The sequence below is a fragment of the Mirounga angustirostris genome, unplaced genomic scaffold (genome assembly GCF_029215605.1).
Source record: "Mirounga angustirostris isolate CCGP_5_RB_7025 unplaced genomic scaffold, mMirAng1.0.hap1 SCAF_5, whole genome shotgun sequence".
In the NCBI taxonomy this organism is placed as follows: domain Eukaryota; kingdom Metazoa; phylum Chordata; class Mammalia; order Carnivora; family Phocidae; genus Mirounga; species Mirounga angustirostris.
Genome location: NW_026991713.1, coordinates 29,925,307 through 29,946,060, shown reverse-complemented (window position 1 = coordinate 29,946,060; position 20,754 = coordinate 29,925,307). Strand labels below are relative to the sequence as shown.

The 20,754-nt window shown below is 41.1% G+C and overlaps 1 protein-coding gene across 4 annotated transcripts in view; it reads right to left on the bottom strand.

The window, feature by feature from the left end:
• ATP2B1 (ATPase plasma membrane Ca2+ transporting 1) overlaps nt 1-20,323 on the bottom strand; it is a 126,510-nt gene extending 106,187 nt beyond the window's left edge. The window contains exon 1 of one of the 4 annotated variants that reach the window (XR_006790588.3): nt 19,918-20,322. The gene's annotated coding sequence lies outside the window, so the exon portion shown is untranslated. Of the gene's footprint in view, nt 1-19,294; nt 19,552-19,917 lie in introns of those variants that run through there. The other 3 variants (XM_045872871.3, XM_045872873.3, XM_045872872.3) reach the window with 3 other exon arrangements.
• Nucleotides 20,324-20,754: the final 431 nt, after the last annotated feature.

Sequence of the window (20,754 nt, the reverse complement as noted above, 5' to 3'; positions counted from 1 at the left end):
ATAATATCTGCAGATTGACATGAGTTTTTGCACAACTATTACAAACTGCAGAACAGGGAAGTGACCTACAAGGATCGAAGTCAGAGGTCAAGCTCTGGACTACTCAAGTTCATGAAAGCATTTAACCCTAAGTCTTGCTCATTTAGCATCACTATTTACAATAAATAAATGGAAAGACAGTAAATTTCCATTTATACAGGACAGAAGCTACCTACTTTAACCAATACTGATCCCAGCACCCACTGAAGTACTTGAAACAATGCCTTACACAACATAATTTTAATCCTCACCTGTTACTCTGCTATATTAGTACTTAAATTCATCTATCTTACCTAGCTTTTCATAAACCCGTTAAGGAGATACTTCTTTGGATCCTCATCTCCTACCCTTTCTCATGTAGTGTACACAATGTTATGCGTACAGAAGTTAAGCAAGTGTTTTCTAAATATTAAATGCCACTGTAGAATAGTATAAATACAGAAGTTGTGATAGTCTGCACTGCATTATTGTACTGATCCTATGACAAACCTGGAATTCACTTTTTGAATCAAATTCATATTGACTACTTGACTTTCTAGAGTGTAAGCATAAAATGGATAGGAACTCCAGTTATGAACTTTCTGAATGCTTGATTTTTTCTCATAAGCATTTACTGAACATCTAATAAATCCAGACTCTGCCCTAGATGCTGCTTACTCTTCAGTATGCCTATAAAATAACTGATATATCAAAATACATATCAGAACACATACAGCCAAAAAATATTTATTCTTGTACCAAGATTTAATAACCTTACCTCATCCTAATAAGGCTGCCAATGCTAAAAACATTTCAAGCACTCTTAATTCTGAAATTTCCTTTAGAGCCTAGGTCACTCTTTAAAGAAAATATCCTCAATGGCAGCAAATATTTATTTTTTTTGAAGATCTACCATCAAGAATAACTTTGTAAATAAGTTTCATTAATAAGGTGGACGGCGGGGCGCCTGGGTGGCTCAGTCATTAAGCGTCTGCCTTCGACTCAGGTCATGATCCCAGGGTCCTGGGATCAAGCCCCACATCGGGCTCTCTGCTCTGCGGGAAGCCTGCTTCTCCCTCTCTCCCTCTCCCCCGCTTGTGTTCCCTCTCTCTCTGTGTCTCTCTCTGTCAAATAAATAAATAAAATCTTTAAAAAAAAAAAAATAAGGCGGATGGCTCACGCACAATTTGTTCTAGGGACACTGGCTGAAAATTGTATCACAGGAATTTGTATATTGAGGCAAGTGTCCATGAAAGATATTTTGTATCAAGGAATTTCCAGTATCAATTCAGAATGTCAACATCCTAAGCCCAAATGAGTTCTTCAAACTCCCGAGACAAATTCAATATAACCATGCTTTTTAAAAAATTAGTAAACATGTTTTTTTACCACTTGTTATTTATCACTTATTAGTTTTGACATCAGCGCTTTCTTGGATCTTGAGTGTTAATGCTTTTCTACTACAGACCTTAACTTTTTTCCCTAGATAGCATCAGAAATACCACATTCCATCAACAATTCCTCTTTCCTCCTACTATTGCTGGTAGCATAAAATCTCCTGCTAAGGTCAGGATGATATCAAGTCTTCATTGTCACTTTAAATATGTGGCACAACCCTCCCACAACCTAAGCAAACTAGATTTAAACTTGGCTTTTTGCAGTCAATATTTAGAGTAGGAATAAACCAAATCCCTAGCCTCTTGTACATTTTTCATCAAGACTTGGGTGAATAGATAAGCACTTCAAGATTCATCCAAGAACATTTTAACTCCAAGAAAAAAGATGTACCTCTTGACGTCACTTTAAACTTCTGGTAACAAGTCAGAGGCCCAACAGTGTATTACAGCAGAAAGAGAGGCGACTAGGGAGTTGGAGCTGGGCTCACATACCTTCTTGGACATCAGCATTTGGGCAGGTAAACTGACTCATGTCTCTACAGGGAAAGGAGTCATTACCTTATTTGGAGGGCTGTTATAGAGGATAAATGATACCAACTCCTACACACAACACACTTCTGATACAATCTATCCTCTTAACTATAAAAGAAAATCAGATGTTTTTTTTTAAAGATTTTATTTATTTATCTGAGAGAGAGAAAGCAAGACAGAGCACAAGCAGAGCAGGGAGGGCAGGAGAGGGAGAAGCAGGTTCCCCAATGAGCAGGGAGCCAGATGCAGGGGGCTCCATCCCAGGGCCCTGGGATCATGACCTGAGCTGAGGCAGCCGCTTAACCAACTGAGCCACCCAGGTGCCCCGAGATGCTTTATTTTCATGACTTCAAATACAGAGCCAGTAAGCCAAGTCCATTTTCTTTAACTAATGCAGTGGTCTGAAGTCTGTGACTGTTACTGGGTGCTCACACTCTTCATGTCAAAAGCCCTTAATTATGCAGCACAATCACATTATGAGATATTTGCCCTAAGCTGTAACTTAGCCTTAGAAAAAACTTTAAATATTTTACATAAAACCTTCCAACAGCATACCACAAAATTTTCTTGGACAACTTTAAAAAGTCAAACATAATTAAACTGGCAAGTAATCACTGAAGAGTACCGCTCATTTTTTTAAGAGCTACAACGTACCAGGTACTAGGTGCTGGGAATGAACTAACCTAGACCTTGTTCCCTTGAAGAACTCTATCTATGGACTTGCAAAGAGATACAGATAATAAATCATACTTTAGAAATGCCATATTTTCCTGGCTCAAATATATTTCAGAAATCATTCCTTCCACTTCCCAGCATTTTTAGCCCATAAAATAGATAATTCCACCGTTTTCCATGTTGAGTTAGATGGGAATTTGAATCCCTAATTTTTGCTTTTTTAAAAGATCTTTCAAAAATCTTTAATTAAAAAGTAACACTGAAACCAAAAGCTGGTTCATACACAGATTGCTTGTCACACACCAGGCAGAGCAATTAAAAGGAACAGAATTTGCCACCTCTCAGAAAAATCACCCAATTATCAAAAAAGGGTAGTGTTTCTTTTTTATGCATTAGCACTCCAAGTTACTATTACATGAAGGACAAAAAAAAATTAAGAAACATAAAGGCCATTAAAAAAAACAAACCTCGGCGCGCCTGGGTGGCTCAGTCGTTAAGCATCTGCCTTCGGCACAGGTCATGATCCCAGGGTCCTAGGATCGAGCCCCACATAGGGCTCTCTGCTCTGCGGGAAAGCCTGTTTCTCCCTCTCCCACTCCCCCTGCTTGTGTTCCCTCTCTCACTGTGTCTCTGTCAAATAAATAAATAAAATCTTAAAAAAAAAAACCTTGAGTTTAATCAATAGGAAACGCAAACAAAACCTATATACTTCACTAAGTTTCAAATTTAACAGGTCAATTGCAAAGATGTTAAGGAGTCTAAGGTCTTAGAACATAGGTTATAAAAAGCAACATGTGACCATGTTGTTATTTATTTTTATCTTTTTAGAGAGAGAGAGAATCTTGAGCAGGCTCCATGCCCATCGAGGAGCCCAAAAGGCTCCGTCTCAGCACCCTGAGATCATGACCTGAGCTGAAACCAAGAGTCAGATGCTTAACCAACTCAGCCACCTAGGCGCCCTACCATGTTGTTATTCTTTAGCAATGGCTAAAATGATCTACATGACTCGTAACTCAGAAAAGGTTTGGATTCAAATTTTTCTATACTGAATAAAGTGGAATATTCCTATAATATGCTTCCGTCAGTAAGTAAAAGTGTTTCTGTGTATTTTTCATTTTACTCCCCCACAATAATTATTAAATCAATTTATTTCCTAACCCATGTTTCAGAATCAAGGAAACATTTACTTAATACAAAGTAATGGCCACAGACATGGAAATGACCTTGCCTAGGGAAGCGGGGGAATGCTTCATCAAAGAACTGACTAAGGTCTCTCCTGAAGGAAGAGCAGTATTTTGTAATGTGAGGAATTTAAGCAAGGGGAGTAGGATGTACAAACTATGTCAGAGAATAACGTGCAGGCTGGGCATGTCTGTAATACAGTAAGAACTGCTGGTATGACTGAAGGTGATCACTCTGACAGCAGAGACGGGGCAGCACAGAGGACTCAGAGTCTTACTGGACACAGGTGAATTCAGTAGGTGCCAGGAAAGAAGCATCTAATTTTCTGGACAGGTTGAGAGGGCTTCACAAAGGAGTTTCATGAGGAGTCGAAAAAGATGACAAGTCCAGATGGGAAGAGCAGCACAGAGCTGTTGTTTTTGAACCAAATTTTCCATGACTGTTTTTTCATAAGTTCTGTGAATTCTTATCTTTAATTTTAAAAATCTTTTCCACCGTCAAATGTCAATTTTCAATTCTTTCCTGGGATACTTGCACCTGCCTCTGAACAACCTTTCCAGTTTCTCCAATTTTGCTCTCATTTGCAGTCTGCTGGGAAACCAGTTATCAAAATGTTACAGGAATATATGTAAAATGCTAGGGAACACACCTAGTAAACACCTACAAGTGAGGTGAGGCACCGGAAGTTTTGATGCAGGGACATCAGGCTTCTAAGAGGCCGTCCCTGCCAATTTCCCGGGTTCTCCACTTGTTTTACATGATTCAGGAAGCCAGATAAATAACAGCCTTCAGGCTAGGAGGGAAATGACTCCACACCTCTCCCATTCTAGTCTCTTTCCTTTTTCATTCCTTCCCCTCTCAGAGGCATTCCGGGAGAGCAATTAGCCCAGTGATTTGCATTCCACAACAAGACTGCTTTACTCACTGACCTCAACGTTACAGAATGCCATGATAAAGTTATTTTGGTACATTTTTATCCTTTTACACCTATAACTTTTCCAAGTAATTAAGAGGTAGTACTTAAGAGAAAAAAATAACACCTGCTTTTAACATTCCAATACATATAGATGTATAGCTACTAAACGTTAAAAAAGTTACAATCAACTGTCCTATTCTCCCTCCTCTGTAGACTTCTGTAGCTGTCATCTGAAGTTCTCAACACCACCATAATCAAGCATCTTTTAATAATGACTCCAAAATTCTTTCTGTACACATACAACTTTCAGCTAAACTATCATCTCTCCAGACCCCCAAAACCACTCAAAATTTCTTCCTTTTCAATTCCTTGGAGCATCTGCCTAATGGGGCTACCTGGTGTTGAATATACTGGAGAGGCATGGCCAAAAAAACCTCCTCCAAAAAAGGTTTCCCTCTTTTCAGGACAAAGACTTTCACCAATACAGCCTCCGTTGGTGAAACATTCCATCTGAATCTACAGATATCCATCAAGAATGGAGACAGTAAGGGCAAGTCCAAGATTATGACACAACTCAACTGATAGCCTGGCTGTATGTGGAATTACAAGCAGAGCTCAGCACAACTCAAAAAAACCTCCAAAAGTAATAGTGACACAAGGGCAGAGATCACTAGCAAGAGTTCTAAAAATAGCCCACGATGGCAGCAAAACTACTGAGGTTTGAAAATGTGACAGTGACTCCAAAATGCCTTTCTTCTTTGTATAAGAGTACCTGGAAACAATATATCCCCATTCATTATAGGAAGACATCAAAGACCAGGAAGGAGACATGTGCACATACTTAGATGGGTTCCTTGGAAGCACACAGCACCTGATGAATCACCGCATAAAAAAAGAAACCAAGAAGGAACACTGGACACTGAATGAGGACGACACTGGACACAATGAGGCCGACTTAAAGCTCTGTGTAACAGGGTCTCTTCTTGGCAGGTCACAAGTGTTACCGTCTAGCAGAGTGATCACATAGATATTTTTTGAAAGAATCTATTCACCCAAAATCTTAAATTTTCCAAAGTCCGAGGATTATAAAAAAAAAAAAAAAAAGTCAGATACAATGTCATAACTAGAGCCTGCTAGGACACCTTCCTAAACACTACAGAACCTCCACTGTTCGGAATTAACACACACTTGCACTTAAAACTTTAAGGTTAGGGGCACCTGAGTGGCTCAGTCGGTTAAGCGTCTGCCTTCGGCTCAGGTCATGATCCCAGGGTCCTGGGATCGAGCCCCGCATCGGGCTCCCTGCTCTGTGGGAAGCCTGCTTCTCCCTCTCCCGCTTCCCCGCTTGTGTTCCCTCTCTCGCTGTGTCTCTCTGTCGAATGATAAATAAAATCTTTAAAAAAAACAAACAAAAAATTTAAGGTTAAACTTTTGTAGTCCTCTATTAAAATATATATATATTAATCTGTAAAGAAGGATTTTAGAAAAACTTTATCATTGGCATTTTGAAATAAAAGTAACATCCATTTCTATGGGCTTTTTAATATTCTATTCCACTTAATAAAATCTATCCTACTCTTTAAAAACAGGGACGATAGAACTGTTTCAGAAAGAATTAAATTTATATAGTACAGTTGTAAAAAATATTTCTCATTTTCAACAGTGTCATTCAGCTGACGTATTACTTAGCTGAACTTAAAAGAAATGGTGCCTTGTAATAAATTCTCACCACAAGCATATTACAGTTTCTAAGGAGAAACAAAACAAGCATTTCACTGGAGCCCAACGTCAGTGGATTCAAGCTCGACTAGACACAAGATGCTCACTGAAGAGTCATGACGAACCTCACAGGTATAAGGCACTGTGCCAGCAGCCAGCAACAGGAAGATTAACAATTCCTGCTCTCAAACTGAACATCATAGAGAGGTGTCAAAAAAGTAAATAACAACAAAATACGAATTTTTAAAAGTGATATAAGAATTTCAAAAAGTAAAGCAGAGACCTAGGAGTGAATGGCATAAACTCTACACACAGCAAGAAAAGACAAAGAATTCCAAATACCTAACCAGCCTCACAGAAAGGAGGCTAGAAGAAATATTTTAATGAAGAGATAACAAACTACCAAAACCCTTTAAACCCAGTAATTACAAAGGATACAAACACAGATGAAGATAAAGGTGTTTACTGGAGAATTATTTAACATAAGAGAAAAATCTCAAAACCAAAAACATCTAATAACAAGGAAATGAGACACAGAATGGAATACCACAGTCATTAAAATAATACGAATAAAAAAACGACATGAGAAAATGATACAGTTTTCTTAAAAGCACAGAATTATACCTACATTATCTCAAGCATGTTAATAAGTGTACAAATTTTTTAAAGGATCAAAAATAAACAGAAGTAGGATCATGAGTGATTTTGTTTCTTTTTTACATTAGTCTATATCCCCCAGACATATCTCAATGTTGTTACATCTTAAATTGGTAAAAGTCATGTAAGTCACTGTATTTTAGGATTTCCCTTTAAAACCACTAATAACCCTTTCCATTTTCAGTAGTGAATACCTTGCCCCCAAATCCCACAGAACCCATGCATTTAAACAGGTTAATTTTTATAAATTGTGTAGAATACCTGGCGAGTAGAAAGCAATTACACAGGTGTTCATTATATTCAATAATTTTAAATTCCCTTTAAGTCAAAGTCACTACTGTGTTTTAGAGCTGGTCTATTTTTCATGGCACCTTGGCAAAAGAATATTAGTTTTTTGGGTTTTTTTTTTTTCTTTCTGAATTCTAACATCTCTTAAGAGATGATTGCTATCTCCCTCTGAGATTCTACTTCCTTCCCAAAAAGAGCAAGAGGAAGATATTCAGTCAAATGTCAAGTTCCTCAAAGGAAAGATAGGAAATTAATGAAGGGGGTAGAATTTTGAAATACGGTTAAATTCTTAAAACACACCTACAAAAGTGTACTCCTTAACAGATTTATTAAAGAGTCTCTCACAGGTCAACACTTCATGGGATTGCACTCTCAACACTAAGAAAAACATATATTTATCCAGACAAAAAAATGGAGAAATCACATACCAGACTCTTATTAGGGAGAGCACTGTATGTAACTATTTGGGGGAAAAATGTCTTTATAGGTTTTTAGGAGCTGCTTGGGGTATGTGTGGAGGAGTGGTGGTGGTGTGGAAGATTGCGGGGAAACTCAAGAAACCAAAGATGAGGACCAACTGCTCTACATAATAAAGGAATGAGGAATTTGAACTGGCAAAGTAGAGGAAGACTTGCAGGACATATGAAGGCCCTTGTTTTATTTTCAGTCGAGTCCACATTACTCACTTATATTTTTGTAAAAATTGATTCTTTTACCCAAAGTAATATTGTATTCTGCATCTAAGTTGCACAAGACCGTAAACAGACTCAACTGATTTATAGGTGGCATACCTGGGCTATCCACACATATAAACTTAGTCCATACATATATTCATTTTTAGTTTTAACAAACGTATATGTGCATAACATCCATTTTGAGAAAGAGATCTACAAGACTTTTTTTTTTCTTTTTAATATTAGCATCTCTTTTAGTTCTCCTACTCCATTCTCCACTCAGAGGCAATAGGGGACAGGTGTCATTTCTTTTAGTACCTAAGTCTACCTCCACAAATAATACTGCAGTGCTCCAGCTTGCTTTTTCACTTTCAGGTGTTATCAATGGCTACCAACACCATTCTTCCTCCCACTCCCAACATAAACAGTAATGTTTCCTAAAGAAATTCTATCTAGAACATATAAAGAAACTGCGACTCAATAAGAAAGGCAAACAACTTAATTAAAAAGTGAACAAAAGATCTGAATGGACACTATACATTACTAGAACCCAAAATGTCCATCAACAGGTAAATGGACATATTGTGGTATATCCATTGAGGTAAATCCTCATATCAGCAATAACAAAAATTGAACTATTAATATATATAGCATGGGTGAATTTCAGTGAGAGCTGAATGAGAGCCAGCCCAAAAAGAGCACATACTGCGTGATTCCATGTACAAGAAAATTCTAGAAAATTCAAATTAATCTATAATGGCAGAGAGCAGTTGAGTGATTGCCTGGGGAAAGGAGGTGATAGAAAAAGGTAAGGGAGGGAAGATTACAAAAAGGCATAGAAAATTTTTAGGGGAATGGCTGTGCTCATGAACCTGACCATGGTGGTATTTCCCTGCAGTATACACATAACAAGTTTTTCACTTTAAATATGTGCATTTTACCTTATGTCAATCACTCCTTAATAGGACTGTAACAATTTTTTTTAATTATGAAAGAAAAAATAGGACAAATAAACTACACAGGAGTTCTGAACTCACATGTGGGACCTTCTGACTATGGAGTTCACTGTAGGGTGATCAGACTGGGACTTTTTTTTTGGACAAACCCCTCACACAAACACAGAGCCAATGCCGAATCTTTAGGTCTTTTTCCCTGACCTGGTCAGAGTCCTCAGGGAAGACACTTCAACTCTGGCCAGCAGCCTGAAAGCTAAGAGAGGGAACGCGGCTGGGAATCTTAACATAAATATGTAAACTCAACACATTCTCACATTTTAGTATACTTTTGGTGGGGAGCAGAGTTAAATGCCAGTTATACTCCACTTCTTTAACTGGAAGTCTTTTTTTTTTTTTTTAATATTTTATTTATTTATTTATTTGACAGAGAGAGAGTGAGTGAGTGAGAGCACAAGCCAGGAGACAGAGGGAGAAACAGGTTCCTCGCTGAGCGGGGAGCCTGACATGGGACTCGATCCCAGGACCCTGGGATCATGACCTGAGCCGAAGGCAGCCGCTCAACCAACTGAGCCACTCAGGCGCCCCAACTGGAAGTCTTAAATACATTTATTGAAAAGCTTTAGATTATTTCATGAATGAAACACAGCATAACACAGATGAAACATCAAATGATGGTAAACTAGTTAAAAGGCAAAATTAGAAGGCAAACCTAAAAGAGTAAAGTTAAATTAAATGGCTGAAAATTTGGGGCAGGGTTGGGAGAGAAGATCTACAACAGCCATAAAAAATTTAAGAAAAAAAATAAAACTCCTTGACTTTGTATTTTGCACTTTTTGGGGAGATAATAAAGAAACCCAGTGATTTACCCAAGGTCACTTGGCTTTTTACTGGCAAAGGTAAAACTCAAATTTAAATCTGGAGAAATCTGAACATAACATCATAGAGTAAAAACCCAAATTAGAAATTTTAGGTCCAGTCACACATATCATAAAGACACACAGGCTCAGGTGCCTGCGTGGCTCAGTCGGTTGAGCATAGGCCGTTGCTCAGGTCATGATCTCAGGGTTCTGGGATGGACCCCACATCGGGCTCGCTGCTCAGTGGGGAGTCTGCTTCTCCCTCTCCTTCTGCCCTCCCCTCCCCACCTGGCTCATGCTCTCTCTCTCAAATAAATGAATAAAAAAAAAAAAAAAAAAAAAAAGACACATAGGCTCTGAGAAAGGTAGGTACTCCTAGCAAAAGGAGTGAGACAGCAAGAGGTCCAGAGGCAAAAGTGGATCAGGTAGGTTCCAGCATTCAATTACATACAAAAATATAGTAGAGTTTAAGCCCAAAGGCAGGTGAATTGAAACTCTACCCTAAATCCACTCTGCACGCAGGGAAGGGTTGCCTAACTGATGTTTGTTTCTCGGATACCAGACACTCAGAGTTTGATGCTGGGGATCTCCTTTTCCTAGACTTTGCGATCATCTCTTTCCCATGTCGCTGATCGATTTTGTATTCAGTCCTTTAACTCTACAGTTCTCCACCATGGTATCAGTTGTCAGGACTGTCTAAAGACCGTGGTGATTCATTTTGTAAACAAAGAGTACTTCAAGCACCACTCCCTTAATTTTAGGCGTAAGCAAGGAAGAATGACAGCAAAGAAACTGAAAATCTCGCATAAGTCTAGATATTAGCAGGGCAGTATGGAATATGTGCCATGTCATCTACATGTGTCCCAGTAGGAAAAGATAATGCCCTAACCCATTTCAACTTTTACTGGTTTCATTGATTTCTGCCTTCACAGATTTCTTTTTATTTATTTTTTCACTGCCAAAACCATTCTCTGCTCCTCTTTTGATCAGAAATTTAAGTACGTACTATGGCCATGTTAAAGCAGGAGCAAGTCTTAGAATTCCTTCTACAGTAATCCCTTACCAACAATTAAGCCTATATAGTTTAAAAGGGTTGGAAGAACAATCACTGGAAAATGAGCTAGCTTTGGAGAGCAACTTTTCTCAAGTGTTTTTTAATATAACAGCTTACATACTAAATCTATATAAATCATTAACTGTTTGAATGTTTGAAATTACGACTCATGTATTACATGAGCATTTAACATAAATGATTAAAGTCAAGTACAGGCTTTCCTTTCTTGACCTAAGAAAGGCAGTTAGAAGAATAACCATACATCAAAAAAAAAAAAAAAAAAAAAAACCATACATCTACACTTCTTCCTGATGCCTACAATGATCCCACACCAGGTCAGGAGCAAACAGTTCATTCTCAGTTCATGGAAAAGAACTCTCTTGGAAAAATTAGAACCTTCAGCAAACATACATTTAAGAACTTAGCTCCAACAGTATTTCTATCAATAAAGAGCAACAACAAGAATTCATAAATTTTAAACCATAATATATGCTTCAAACTATGGCGTTTTACATCATGCAATATGCTAATGGACTACAACATATCTTAAGAACCTCCATCCTGATGAAAGAAAAGCTGTCACAGAACTAACAGGAAAATGAAATTGGTCATTTTAAGATATAAATTTTAGCTAGTATGACTCATTACAATCAGAATAAAACCTAAGAGACAAATTAATTCCTAAACTGAAATTAAGAAATGGAAGACTTCCTATATAGAAGCTAAATTCTACTGTCTTAGCAACATTCTATGGAATACAGCTGTCTTCCAAAAGTAAAACAGATTGTCCTATGAGTCCATCTAAGTTAAAACTGCAAAGGTAAAAAGGCTTCAGAAATTCACCAAGAAAAATTCCTCAACCTTATCTGCTTTACCTTAACAACACAAGCCACACAATATCTAAGTCCTAAATGAATATGCCAAAAAACACTGATTGGACATTTGCTAGATTATACCCTCAAGAACCCACGTTCTTATCTCAACTCCTCTATATTATTTCCAAATGAAATTAATGACTAAAACAAAAACGATTTATACTAAATGGAAGTGTATGACCCATACTACAAGTACAGAGAAATTCAGACAAGGAAGTTAAGGAGTGATGACTGAGAAAAGTAGACTAATGCTGAGTTTTGAAGGATGGGAACACTTAGACAAGATCAAGGGTCGTCTCAGGTGAGAAGAAAAACATAATGAAGTCACAGCAAAGGGAATGAGAGGTGTATACAGAAGACTGTCAGACTACATGTTTGTCACGTATCACCAGCACTAAGGTACTGCAGCGCTGCTCTCAACGCCAGGAAACGTGATTCATAGTTTGACCTATGAGAACAGCACCCCCTGGAGGTGTGCAAAGTGGTGATCCCATTAAGTAATATAGAAAAGTGGTGATCCTGTCAGGTAATGTAAAAAAGTTAACAGGTGGGATGATCCACGAAAAGGGATTCTGTGAAATAAGGGGGCAAAGCATTAAACCCATTTACAGATTCCATCCATATTAGCCTATCAAAGGATGTGAGAAGAACCAAATGGGAAAACTGCATAAACCAGCGATCCTGGATTTTGGTTTTGCCCCTCTTCCCCTAAGGAACCCCCTATTAATATTTCTTAGAGCCAGTGTTCTAAAACACACTTTGGAAAATACTGAACTACTTTATAAAAGGCCTTCAGAGTCAAGTTGCATGTTGATAAAGAGAAAAATGAGGAACCGTTAAAAGTTTTAGTGAAGAAATGACAGCAGGAAAGCTACTTAAAAACAAACAAAAAAAGGTCTGGTACAAATAGGAAAGATAGATTAAAGCAGCAGATCGAGCATTTTGAGAGTAAGAGATTGTTCAGTATCCTCTGAGAGCAAATTCACTGAGTTAGTACAGTGAACAATAAATCCACACTGTTAATAATCAAGTTATTTAAAAAGCATCTTTTAAACAATCAAATCCTTTTTCAGATCTATTTTTCAGAAAGTACAACTTTTCCTTCTGAAGTTACCAGGTCTTTACAGTAGTCCTACCAGCTTACACTTAGGCAGTATAATCTCAGATTTCACAATGTAAGCAAGCGCTGGTCCATTCAAAACTTATCTTTATTCTTTCCCCCAGAGGCCCAGGCGACAATAATATTAATACAAAGCAGCTATCCTGGAGGTTGAGATACCATATTGTTGGAAGTTACTGCACTTAGAAATACCAAGTAATATTTTTACCAAAGAGTTAACTAAAAACACGGCAAACTGTTTAAAACAGTTAACACTATTCTAGGAAAAATTTAATAATAGTGTATCTGGATCTCTCTGCCAGAAATCTTTATTAGTTTCAATTTCCATAGTCATTTGTAAATTATAACCCATGATTCCTAAATATATCCTAAAGCACAGCCAACAAGCCAAAGCTTTTGGAACAACAAAAAAATGTTCAACAGAGTCTTGAAATGGATTTACTTTGAAATTAATTTCATCATAAAATGTATTTTAAATACAATACAGGCTATTTACTATCCTGTTATAATGAAGCAAAATCAACTATTTTAAGACTGGTCTTAAATAATCCATATGTAGCATATAGTATTAGATAAAATAGTTTAAAAAGTCAAACCAGTTTACATCAACTGGACTTCATGGTAGATTGCTATACAAATTGTTAATTAGCGTTTTAAGTAAAAGAGCAGTAACTTATGTTTTATTTATTTATTTATTTGTAAAGATTTTATTTATTTATTTGAGAGAGAGACACACAGCGAGAGAGGCAACACAAGCAGGGGGAGAGGGAGAGGGAGAAGCAGGCTTCTCGCAGAGCAGGGAGCCCTATATGGGGCTCGATCCCAGGACCCTGGGATCATGATCTGAGCCAAAGGCAGATGCTTAACGACTGAGCCACCCAGGCACCCCGTAACTTGTTTTAATGCACAGAGTGGTAAACTGTCAGTCTTATATCATTAATATTACTGAAAAATCACTAGGCACTAACTTGCTGCTTTTGAAGGTACAGCTAGCTGCCTGTTAACTGAAATTGATAAGGACCACCACTTACCCACCAATTTATGTCCTTTTAGTCTGAAGTAATATCCAAAGTTTTTCCTTCTAACAAAAAATAAGAGCTAGACTAAAGCTAAATATTCAGTGCCTTACTGACATAGGATTCATTATTTTTACCAAAATAAGTCCCCATGTTCAAGTCACTTGGAAATGGCAGACATGGGGACATGAAAACAAAAAGAGAACATTATTTGTCTAGGAGTTCACAACGCTTAATAAGTAACTTAAATAACCACAGATGGATCTTCTAAAAGAAGACAGTGAACACAGATAACAAAAGTATTTTCAATTTACCAGGTTTACAATGGTCATAAAAGCCACCAATCCACAAGTCAAGCCTGGCTACAAGAGTCAAAACTATTTGAAAGCGCTAACTCTATGTTCAAAGTCAAATAAATCAACGATGTTATAAAGGCATCTCTATTACATAATTTTAACCTAGTTATAAATTTGACATGTTTCTCAAAATGCAGACTACTGGGCCCTACTGGGCCCCATCCCCAATCTGCTGAATCAGAATTGCAGGGGCAATGCCAGGGAGTCTGCACTTTCAGTGACTCCCCCAGGTGACCCTCAGGGCACACAAATGCTGAAGAACCAATACCTTCCTTGTGAGATTTATAAAAAGCTTTTGAATTTCAGGAACTAAAATCTCCTCCTTTGAGACCTTTGTAAACCAAATGTCATTACAAATTAACATTTCAAAAAGATTTATGGAATACATATGTTTGGCAGAAAAACAAGTGCATTAAAAAAATTATAGCCGAAATTAAAAGAAGAAACTTTTAGTATAGGCCATTTTATTTTTGACACAAGATTTAAGACACCCCTCATCATTTCAAAGACCAACAGATCTTTGCAAAGAAAATTCCTTTACTTAAAGATAATCCAATAAACAATATTAAAAATATAGTACTTCAAATATGTTCAAATACATTTTCCTCAGATGTTAATAAGTAAATCAGGGTATGAACTGTTTACATTATGCCAAATATAAGCAACAGATTATACTTACACAGTTAAACCCAAACAAATCTGTTTATATTCCAGTATTAAATTTACTCTGGTCAGAAACGGATTTTTCATAAACTTATGTAACTTCCACAAATGCACATAAAAACATGTATAATGGAAAGAGCAATGGAGTAAAAACAAGAAGCTATCTAGAGTCCAGTTCTGGCTAATCTAGCTGCTAGCTATGTGACCTTAGGACCTAGACAAATCATTTTACCTGTCTGCGGTGGATGGGGGTTAAGTACAACTATCTATTTTACTCATCTCACAGGTCTATTTATTGTGAGACTCAAAAGAGGTAGTATGTGATATATTCTGAAATATTGTAGAGCACTTTATAAATCAAAAGCATTATTACTAAGACAGCAAAATTCGAGACACTATCTTTAGGATATATTCTGAAATATTGTAGAGCACTTTATAAATCAAAAGCATTATTACTAAGAGCAAAATTCGAGAGACACTATCTTTAGGATATATTCTGAAATACTGTAAAGCACTTCATAAATCAAAAGCATTATTACTAAGAGAGCAAAATTTGAGAGACACTATCTTTAGGAGCCTGCTATAAAACAGACTATTACAGAAACAATGAAGAACATAAAAATTCCCTTTCAGATTCAATTACCTATTAGACATTATTGTGTATTCTATAAATTACAAATAAAATACACATGAATTCACTTCAGTTACGTGACCAACGTCCCCACTTATAACAGACTTACTTCATGCGTAAAGACAGAAATGAAATTAGATGTGCCACCAACTGGTAACTGTCAAAACTAGTCACTAAGTATACTATTCTCTCAATTTCCATAATAAAATTTTGTAAAAGCTAAAAAATAAATCTTTTAAAAGTTTATCTTTAAAAAAATCTTTCCCATAACCACTGAATCATTTGCCTTCAATGTTACCACAGATTCTATCTATTCCAAGATAAGCTACTCACATTATCCTTTTATAGATCACGACACCTACTAGAAAATAATATTCCCCTCCCACTGGACAAGTAAGGTCTTAAGATGCCAAAATTTAATTCTTAAGTTTCTGCTTTCTGATATTTTTACTCCTTTATTGTTTTGCTCATTCACTACAAAATTCAAGAATTAAAAAGTGAAAACAACCGATTTCAACTGCTTGTATATGTAACAAAGTAAGAAAAAAAAAGAGGGCAAATACTTCTGTTAGTACATAAAAGACTGATAGTTGAAATTTGCCATTCCTCTTAAAACCTGTTGACCTATACAACTCAGTTCACATGGTAAGAGACTGTTTCATTCAAAATGAAGTTAACATATCTGTCAGACAAAGGCATTTAGTAAAATTTAACCCCCAAATCAGATTCTATCAAATTACGCATAACAATGTATAATTACTCTGCATACATCAACCTAATTGCTCAAATAATGTCCTTAACATGGGGCCATATTCCACAGACTGAAAAAGCATAAGCCACTCTTCTCTCAAGCAAATTTTGAATTCAATTTTAACTTAATAAAACATCTATAACTTAAACAGCTTATGCTTTATAGTGCACTATGAAGAAATCCAAGTGTTCAATTAAAACTTAAATGCAGATAGAAGGGCAGTAGTATCTTGTAGTCGGTCATGAAAACTATATTTGGTAACTTGGACACATTCATTCATTCATTCCTTGAGAGCTAAATCTTTGTTTCTTCATGTTACATCCGTAGTCACAATTATCAAAAAGTATCCTATGCCTGAAGAGACAGTATACCTTAAATTTTTTATTTGAGAGAGAGGGGGACAGGTAGGAGCAAGTGGGCAGGAAAGGAAATCTCACCAATTCAGCTGTCACTACCGCATTTATTTTCTAAGCATTAAAATTCCATTTATTTTTGTATGAGATGCATTTGAGGGGAGCCATATATAGAAACCACTTTTCCCAACATGGTCTTTAATAACTTTGAATGTACCTTCTCCTGCTAGAAGTCCCCGTTTGTATCATTTAAAAACAAGTAATTATAAAACTCGCAGCAAAGCCATAAAAGGCAAGCTGTTAGAAGATGAAAAACAAAAAAAAATTACTATAACCTTACTCAAGGTTAATAATTTTACAGATATTTTGCATGTTTCCTGTAGAATCTGTTAATAGCACAAAAGCTAAAAACAAACTGTAAAACCACTATCATGCTGGTAGGTACCTTGATTTGGTGGCAATAGGTAGTTTTACATTTCTATTTACAATGCAGCTATTTCCTTATTTCTTTTCCTAAGTAGGTCCAGACTATCATTACTCCTATTATCATAAGCACAATCAAAACTAGTTTCTCACCTCATCTCAGAATCCTACATTTAATCTCAAGCTTCAATTAAAAAACCAGTATTTCCCACGTAATTGCAGGAATACCCCATTAATACAGAAAAATAGACAATCTCACCTTATATGTCTAAATGGGGATGTCATAATGATAGCCGCTGCCATAAAAATCAAGAAGGCATACTCTGAATTTTTACCATTTTAATAAAAAAAAAATCACGAAATTTTAAATTAAAGGTGGCGCTCTGTCCTCAACTCACCCGATTGTGACTCACTTTTGCAGACTATATGGTAGCAAATAACAGTTACTTTTCAAAGATCTTTGCAATTACACCCAAACCAAAATCAGGACAGAGATCCACCCTTAATTACAGCAATTTAACTGTCTCCTCCAAAGCAAGGTAGAAACTAAAACGTCCCCCTGAAATCATGGCTAAATAAGCCCATTTCACACACTAGTTTTTAAAGATTCCTTGTATACGTTTCTATCTACTTCAAATTTGAATGCACCAGGATGAAAAGAAAAAAAAGGGGGGGGGTACCCAAATGAAACGCACAAGTACAAAAAGCAGATTCTCCTCCAATCCCTCTAATTCCCCCAATCCGCCTCTGCCACACACAAGGACAGGGAGTCTGGGGAAGGCTAGCAGCAGGGCAAGCGGTGAAGGCCCTTTATTGACTCACGTGGGCCACCATCCAAAGGGTTACACACCCTCCGCTCGAGGACAGCCTCGTACAAAGCAGATCCTTAAAAGTACTTCTTATTATAAAATACACCCACGCTGAGCAAGAGATTTTAAAATATGACTGTCCTCAGGTGGGGGAGGTTAAACACAACAAAGGCTTCCATGTTGAAAGACAGTCCAGATATATGCATATACCTATACACATTTGAAAAAACATCCATGTAACTAATTCATCACGAACAGCAATCGATACCAACAGGAGCCATTAGATTATTAATAAACCCAGAAAAGTAGCCTGCATAACAGCCAAAGGTGGTTGTGTGCTGCGCTCTAACCCCAGGGAAAGGTAAAAATACGCGTGTGGAGCAGGGTCCAGCCCACCCCAGATTTAGAGACCCGCTTAACCCTCCCTTAGTACCCCCTGGCCCCCACCCCGCTCGGCGCCAAGCACCGCTACACCACACAGGATGCGAGCACTCCCGGCGCTGAGTCCCGCAGAAAACTGGTGAATGAAACGCGCACGGAGACCGACCTAGCCAACAGACCGCGGCGCAGAACCAGGGGTCGCTAACTAGCTTAGCCCCAAGATTCTCCAGCAGGACGGGATAAAGGGAGCACGCCCCCCGCCCCCGCAACTAGAATGCGGTTCTCTCCTAGTGACCCTTTCCAAAGAGGGAGTGGAGGACGCACGGCTTTTTGTTTTTGGTTTTTTCCTTTTAAACTAAGTCCAAAAAATCGGAATCGGAAGCAACCGTGAACATCCTGGGGGGCCAGGCAGGAGACCCCGGGAGAAAAGCGAGGCGGCTCTCTCAACTCCCGCGGAATCACCGTCCGGTGTGACAACGCATCAACCAACCAGCCCCAGCCAGGGGCCGACGAGGGGCCCCCGCCCTCAGCCCGCGAAGCGCCAGTGGGCAGAAGCCGGGGATTAGAGGGTGACCCTCCCGGGGCGCGGGGAAAGAGTGCCGGGCACCGCTGCCCTCAAGGTCACCACACGCCGGGGCGGGGGCGGCCGAGGCGGCTGGAAGAAACCGAAGAGCTGCGGGTGTAGACACGAAGCCCCACGGAGCCCCGTCCCTCGGGCTCTAGGCGGGACTCCCGGCCGGACCGGGCGCTGAGGCGCACGCCGAGGAACCCGCTCACCTTTATGATCTCCCAGAGCGGGCGCGGCAGGAGACAACCTGCGAGGGGCGCCCGGAACGCCCCCGCCAACTTCTCCGGACCGCGCCGCAGTCCGCTGGGCAGCCAGCGGTCAGGACCCCCGCCGCGACGCCCCGACCTCGGCGTTCCGCCCGGCCTCCCCCGCAGGTGACCTGACCCGCCGCCACCGCCGCGGGCGGGCGGCAGCCGCCACTCACCTCGCCCGGCAGCAGGAACCATTTTCCGAGGGGGGGAGGTAGGGGAGGCTGCAGGAGGGTCGGGGGGTGGGAGCGAGCGGTGAGGGGCAGCGGGAAGCACGGAGAACAGGGGCTCGGTCCTCCGCTCGTCCGCAGCCGACTCGCAGGGCTCGGGGCGCCACGCGGAGGTGCAGCTACACCTCGAGGATGAGGCGGTCGCGGAGCCCAGAGGCTCGGCGTCCACCAGCCGGGGCTCCCTACTCACGCTGCACTGCGAGGAGGCGGCGGCGGAGGAGGAGGCGGCGCCCAGCCCGGCCCCCGCCCAGAGCCCGGCAGCCGCCGAGTGGCCGCCCGCGTCCCCGCAGGACCCGCCTCCTCGGCTCCGCAGAGCCGCACACAGGGCGCGCCGCGCTCAGCACGGGCAGCTCCGCCAGCCTCACGCCGCCGTCCGCAACAGCAGCGGCGGGCGGGGTGCAGCCCCCTTCGTGAGCACCGCAGCCCGGTCCGCTCCGGGCGGGGCCGCGGCCACCCGAGAGCGGACGGCCGAACACGAGGGGGATGCGCAAAGCTTCGGGGCAGGGGCCCCGTTTGCACGGGGTGTCCCGCAAGATTGCCGGGGTAGGCAGGGGGAGGTGAACTCTCACCCGTTCCGGTCTGGCGCTCCCTTCTTTCCACACCCACACGCCTCCCGCTCCACGCTGGCGGCGCAGCTGCTCCCGCTGCCACTGCCGCCGCCGCCGCCGCCGCCGCCGCCGAAGCTCGCGCCGCCGCTGCTGCCGCCTTGGCTGGGCGCGGTCACGTGACGCAGCCCGCGGGGAGCCTGGGGGCGGGCAAGCGCGCGCGCGCGCGGAGGAAGCGCGGCTCGGACGGGGATTAGGAGCGGAGCGCCGTGGAGAGGGCGTTTAAGGGGAGGACCCGGCGAGCGCGTCCCCGGCTGGCGAGCGCGCGCCCGGCGATTAGAACTTGCCGCACGGCCGGGAAAGGGTGTCGGGAGTGAGGGGCGGGGGACTCGCGCCTCCACGCGCCCCTCCCTCTCTTCCCTGCCCGAGAGCCTCGGTTCGCCGCTGCCCCCGCCCCCTCCCGCTCGCTCCTTTCCTCCTGCTGCTGCCTGCGATTGGCTGAGAAGCTCTGACGTCCGTGTTTCCATGACGTATGGGGCGGGGGAGGGGCGGCGGGGGAGGAGGGGGTGGCTCGGGCGCGCGGGGCGGTGACTCCGTCAGTCGCAGCTGCCGTTTGGGCGCGGGGCCGTGAGGCTGCCGCGAGTGTGGAGGCAGGACGGCGGTGACTGCTGCAGGCGGACGCGGGCACTCTTCACCTGGGGGCCCCGCCCGAACCATCCTCAGGCCTGCGCCCCTCCAGAGCCTGGGAGCTAGGCCGGCGGGCGGGCGAGGGCGAGGGCGAGCGCTCTTGGCGAGGACAGGTTCAGGCTGACCCCGCGCTCGCGGACATTTGAGCGGCTCCTCGCGCGTCTCTGCTCCGCT